A 6,674-nucleotide genomic window follows, 5' to 3' on the forward strand; every position below is an offset into this window, starting at 1 on the left:
GAGCGGTAAGAGCGCTGAGCGTGCCGGTGTGTGGCGGTCCCAGCCCACACCTCCCCAAAAAGCGCCGGGAACGGCGTGTCTGTCAGCAGCGGCACAGCCAGCTGCCACGGTTTGGGCTGGGATGGAGTTAACATTTCCACTAGCAGTCGGTGTAGTGCTGTGTTTTGGATTTGGGGTGAGAAATACTTTCGATTGACAGTGCACCGGTGGTTTTGGTTGTTGTGGGGCAGCCCAGACCTTTTCTGCTCCTCACCCTGCCCCACCAGCGATGGGCTGGGGGGTTACAAGGAGAGGACACAGCTGGGACAGCTGTCCCCAACTGACCGAAGGGATGTTCCATCCCATGGGACACCATGCTCAGGGTATAAACTGGGGGAAGAAGAAGGAAAGGGTCGGGAGGGGATGTTTGGAGTGATGGCGTTTGTCTTCCCAAGACACTGTTACGCACGATGGAGCCCGGCTGTCCCGGGGATGGCCGAGCACCCGCCTGCCCATGGGGAGCAGGGAATTAATTCCCTGTTTTGTTTTGTTTGCATGCGCAGCTTTTGCTCTACCTATTAAACTGTTTTTATCTCAACCCACAAGTTTTTTCTCACCTTTATTCTTCCAACCCTCTCCCCCATCCCACCAGGAGGGAGCGAGCGAGCGGCTGCATGGTTCCAGCTGCCAACTGGGGTTAAACCACGACACCTGGGTACAGTGAAGACCATCACTACCGCAACCTGGTTTGCTCTGGGGTCTTCCCAGAGAGCACAAAGCCACACCAGGCGTGGGGGTCACCCCTTGCCGCAACAGCAGCAGTGACTTTTACCGTTCTGCCTGCTGGCACCTTGCAGAGACCACACAGATCTCCTCCAGTCCAGAAGTTTCCAGCGCTGGAAGAGCAAGGCTTCCTTGACCAAAGCCATAGACCTTGTGCTGGGACGCCCTTAGCTCTGAGGTCTGTGTGGGGAGAGCAGATCTCTCTCCACCAGGGAACTGGCAGCAGGATAGGCGCAGCAGGATTGGCTTCAAGCTCCAACAGGGTAGATTTAGACTGAACATTAGGAAAGAATTTTTCACAGAAAGAGTGGTCGGGCATTGGAACAGGCTGCCCAGGGAGGTGGTTGAGTCACCATCCCTGGATGTGTTTAAGAGCCGTTTAGATGTGGTGTTGGGGGATATGGTGTAGGGGAGAACTTTGTAGAGTAGGGTAGATGGTTGGACTCGATGATCCCAAAAGTCTCTTCCGTCTTAGACAATTCTATGATTCTAAAAATGGCTTTAGCGACTGCATGTGTGGATTCCTCAAGACCAATGCTTCTGGGCAAGTCACCCGTGCACCCCTTTACAGTCAAGCCATAGTGTGCACAGGATCCCAGGCCCAGTGTACACAGGAGAGCAGCCCTACAGGACACAGCGAGAGCTGTAGCGTATGCAGGATACCTCGCCTACGTCTCCCAGGACACTCGCAGGCAGTTGGATGGGTGTACATGTAAGCTGATCGCACGGAGGTAAAGATTTCAGCTGTGTATCTGCTTGAGCTGGCCACCTGCACTCCAGAGAGGTGAGAAAGATTTTAAAAAATATTACTAAAAAGATCAAAACAAAATAATGAAACACAGCCAAAAGGCTGTGGAACCAGTGCGACAGGCACACCGCTGTGTGAATGCCAGCGGAGAGCCAACGCAGCGCGTGCTCTCACCTGCGCACCAGAAAGGGCTGCATTGCTGCGACCAAGTGCCAGAGCCTGGGAAAGCCAAGAGTGGACAATGCCACCGTGTCTACACCTAGCCGAAGAAAACCATCATCCTTGGAGCTGCTGCCTGGGGGGTCCTCCGCCTGGTGCCAGAGGAGGTGGAAAAAGCCCCACGATGGGAAGAGCAACACTGGAGCACTCCAAGTCCACGTGAGGATGGTGGTCCACCAGGCTTTGAGAGATGCAGAGCTTCCCCTGGACGGCCCCTTCATGCCACCCGCGTGTCTCCCACGGCCGAGCACCGGCACTCGGCCAGCCCACACACAGGGGGACGTGTCCCAGGCTTTGAGAGCACAGAGTCCTCTCTTCCCCTGGTTTAATTTGCCATCCCGCACTGATCCTCACCCTTCCCAGCGCTGTACCCTCTTCCTCTCTCCCTGAGCAGACAGAGAGGAGCCGCGTCTGTGCTGGAAGCCAAACTCCAACTGCTCTAATACTTTTGTCTTGAAATTCACCCCCCCACACACCTCCTCCTTAAGTCTCTGTTAAAAAGTACATGCCTGGGGGAAGCACTATGTGGGGAGCTTCCCGCTCTGCCCTCACTTCTTGGAAGGGTTTCAGAGCTGGAGGATATCCTTCTGCCGAAGATTTTGCCTCTCACGACAAAAAACAAAAACAAAAACAAAAAACAAACAGCTGGATGAGCCTCAGGGAAACTCGGGACATGAGTTCCCTGAGGCACAGGGAAGACTCTGGCATTCAGAAATATCGATCCCGACTGCACTTCGGAGCAGGGATTTAACACCGCGCCGCAGCCTGCACGGTCACTGCCCCAGCAAAGCATCAGGAGGGGTGGTCCGGGCTTTAGATTACGCTAAACTAATTGCCCCGTGAAGACAGCGAGGGAGTTTGTTCTGCCTGGACTTAAAGGACTTGATAATTAAATGAGGTTCAGCTTTTGCATTATCTCACCACTGGGCCAAGCACTTTTTGCAAGAAAAAAAGTTGAGTGTTTCTCTAATCAAAAATCTATTCACCTATGAAATGCAATAAATCTCAGAAAGGGATCTAAGCACTTTTTTTTTTTTTAGTGCTGACGAAGTGATATTGTAAAATACTGCAGTGGTTGCACTGGGTAAAACCCTGTGGCATGGAATGACTGTTTTTGTCTTTGAGGACAGCGGCTGCAAACGCGCACTTGGATGCTTCAGTTCAAGGCAAAAATAGTTGCCCACGGCTCAATGAAAACCATTCTTTATTCATGCAGGTTTCACCCATTAAAGATTTTAATTTAACTGCCAATGGCAATTAACAAAAATTAACTTCTGAGTTATTGTGAGACCGGATTGCAGCAAGGGCTGCTGCTGCTGCTTGGGAAGGGCTGGAGAACCGAGGGGAGCTTCTCGCCTCTCCCTGGCCTGAAGGCACCATCTGAGCCGCTGCAGACTGCCAAGGAGTGAGAAGCCAGGTCAGATACACCCAATCCATCTCTTAATGCCCTGGGACTGGCAGGGCTCACGGCTCACTCCCATCCCCTTTCCTGGAAAGTACCCAGCACTGACCTGAACCTCCCTTCCGAGAGCCGAGGACACCTTTCTCAACATGCTTGGGTGACAACAAGGGAAGAGAGTGTCCTTTCCAGGGCTCATCCAGAGCGCTCGGGAGCAGCTGACTCCTCCGTAATGGCAGCTGATCAAGCAGAGAATTGCACCTCATTACTCTTTCCTGCGAGCCAAGTTCAGCTTTGCAAAGCTATTATGGATAACATGAATGATGCTTTAGAGTTGACCTGTTCTTTGATATCTGCAAGCGCCGTGACCCCCTCCCTGCGCAGTCTCCTGGCCCTGGCAGCTACCGAGAGCTCCCTTAACCATTACGGAGAGGGAAGGAGAGAAACCATGGTCCTCCAGATGCTCCAGCACCCACACAGTTCATGATCATGTCATCTCCAAGTGCTTTGCAGAGCAGGGACTGCAGTAGTCACAGTCAGTCCTGGACAGGACCAAGTCATGCCAAGGACAGGACACGGGGACGGGGTTCCTAGGCCGTATCTTGGAGGGTGACCAGGCAAGGGCAGTGCAAAGCAGAGGCGGTAAGACCAGCTGCCCTGGGCCGTAAGCCTGCACATTCCCCGGCTGTTTGCATCGCGTGAGACAGAAGCATCTTGAAGGTCATTCCTCTCTGCTCCCAGAGGCCACTGCTGCCACAGATTCTGCCGAAGAGACATAGTCAGTCTTAAGAAAATCCAGGATGGATGTGTCCCCCGTTGCTGTGGCTTTGCTGGCCGGCACTGGTCAGCAGACTGTTGATCATGGACTATCAAGATCATCTACTTGGTCATCTAAGTTTGACCAACTTGGTCCACATAATTCTCTTGAAGATGAACTGCTCCGCTGCCAGTAACCAAGAGAAAGAGCACAAGGGGCCAAGTAAGCGCCCAGCCCAAGGCTGGGATGCAAATTTGTAGCTGCCACCAGACAAAGACCAAGCTTTAAGCAAATGTTTGCTGTCTTTTGAAGCAGACCCTCCTTTGGGAAAAAGATCCCTTGGACTTGTCACAGCCAAAACCACAGAAGCCCTTCCCGCACCCCCCAGAAGATGTCCGGAGAAGGGACTCTGCTCTCCTCACCAAGCAGCAATGCCCAGGGCTTGGCCAGCTTCTTGGCAGCGGCTGGATTAAGTCCCCAAATCCACAGCTAAGGAACGTTATTGATGTTGCAAGGTCAAGCCACTTGAAAGCTGGGATTTGCCAGACAGAAGGTTGTCTCAGCCACTTTAATTAGGCCCCTTTCTGCAACAGCATTATGATACAGCAATTAATGGCAAAATCACTCACTATTTCTTCCTGTGCCTGGGCAGCTGTTCAACATCTCTGCTTATTTTCCTTTTTCAGTGTTTGGCCTTGCGGTTCGACATGCTGCATCCAACCCTGTTTGGACTACAAGACCGTGAAACCCCTCGCAATGGCTATGGTGGACCCGAGCTCCAGGAGTGCCGAAGAATCACCCCTCTGGGACAGAGGGTGAGGACAGACAGGGGTTTGGGAGGAATTTGTTGCTGGTTTCAGTCTCATCTCACCAGATGTATGAGCTGACATTTTCTTCCCATGGACAGATGTGGGCCAGTGAAGAGGTAATCATCACCATGTCTTGTTTCAGGTTCTATTCTAAAAGACAGAGGTTTTCTTTGCAACAAGAAGGAAACGTAAGTTTCCTCCGATTTCATTTTGTTCCTTCAAAAAAAAAAAAAAAAGTACCCTGCGGTAGATCCACAGCAAGATCTTGTACACGGGTAGAGCTGGGCGCAGTGACAAGCAATCAAGATGTGATTTTACAACAGAAGCCACTAGGCAACCCTGGCTCTACAAGAGACAGGAAAATGAGGGAAGACCTGGTCTTTTTACCCCAAATCTAACGCACGAGGCTGTTGAGGAAGAGAGAACCGCAGGAGCCCTGTTGCATGCACCACATTGCACGATGGATCGGCTAAAGCCCTTGAAACAGCAGCTCTGCTCCTCAGAATCACACAGAATCACAGAATGGTCAGGGTTGGAAGGCACCTCTGGAGATCATCCAGTCCAACCCCCCCACCAGAGCAGGGTCACCTACAACAGGTTGCACAGGACGGCGTCCCGGTGGGTTTGGAATGGCTCCAGAGTGGGAGACTCCACAACCTCTCCGGGCAGCCTGTGCCACTGCTCTGCCACCCTCAAAGTAAAGAAGTTCCTCCTCATGTTAAGATGGAACTTCCTGTGTTCAAGCTTGTGCCCATTACCCCTCGTCCTGTCACTGAGCACCACTGAGAAAAGACTGCTCCCATCCCCCTGGCATCCTCCCTTTAAGTATTTGTAAGCGTTAATAAGATCCCCCCTCAATCTTCTTTTCTCTAGACTGAAGAGACCCAAGTCCCTCAGCCTTTCCTCATATGAAAGATGTTCTAATCCCCTCATCATCTTCGTAGCCCTCCTCCGGAGATGGGAAGTTGCTTTCATCCTCCTTCCCCTCATCGCATGGTCAGGAAACTTCTCATTTCCAGCTCCGTTTTGTCCCACCCAGGTCCATACGTGGATGCCCAGACCTGCTGGTCACCAGGGACCTTTCCCGCCTGTGTGGCACAGGCTGAGAGCCACCAGCGCCCGCGGGCAGGACGCGGAATGGGGCTGGCACCACGGGGCTGATGGGAAACACCCAGCTACCGCAGCGCTGTGGGGCAGAGAGGGAGCGTGCCTGCTTCCCTCTAATTAGTGTGAAGCATTAAATAAAATGTCCCCTTCCTGACTTCGGCATGTGTTAGGGAAATAGCTCTATCAAAGCTGCCTTGTCAGGGGACAAGAAGTATCTTTCTGCTGGGATTATACAGCCGTGGAATTATCCCTTGCCTTTGACAAGATCAATTAATTACTTCAAAGTTATTTGCGGTAATAAATTAACTTCTCTTCTTTCCTCCCCGTTAAGCCGGAGTGCAGCTGCTGAGTAAATAGCGGTATCTGGGCAGGCACACGGTCCCCAGCTTGTGACCCCCACTTGGCCAGGCTCGGAAGGCGGAATTTTGCTCCCTGGAGGTCTCTGCCGGGGTCCCTCGGCTCGATGCCGTGCTGCAGCGCCGCCGTCCAGACGGGGACCTCCAGGGTCTCCCTGTCCCTCGTTGTCACAAACCGTGGACACACACATGCTCTCCACCACCCGCCCTGAACAAGCATCTCGGAGCCGCAGAAGAGTCCGTGCCTCGCAGCTCATTCCCACAGATGGGGTTTACCTCCCCGTTTCTGCTCAGACACCGGATGGAACGCTCAGCATCAGTCAGAGCGGCACAAAACGCTGTCCCAAACTCTCCCTGTACCTCCCTGCGCTCCTCCCTGCGGGTGATGGGGTGGCTTCAAGTGATGGGCAAGGGTCCTTGCCTGGGGAATCTGTTTTCGGGTATGAACATTGGGTAGAGGCTGGAAGGAGTCCAGAGGAGGCTGAGAAGGTGAAAGGGGTACTGGAGCAATAGTTTC

This window comes from Charadrius vociferus, unplaced genomic scaffold (assembly GCF_000708025.1).
Source record: "Charadrius vociferus isolate BGI_N301 unplaced genomic scaffold, ASM70802v2 scaffold1125, whole genome shotgun sequence".
NCBI lineage: Eukaryota > Metazoa > Chordata > Aves > Charadriiformes > Charadriidae > Charadrius > Charadrius vociferus.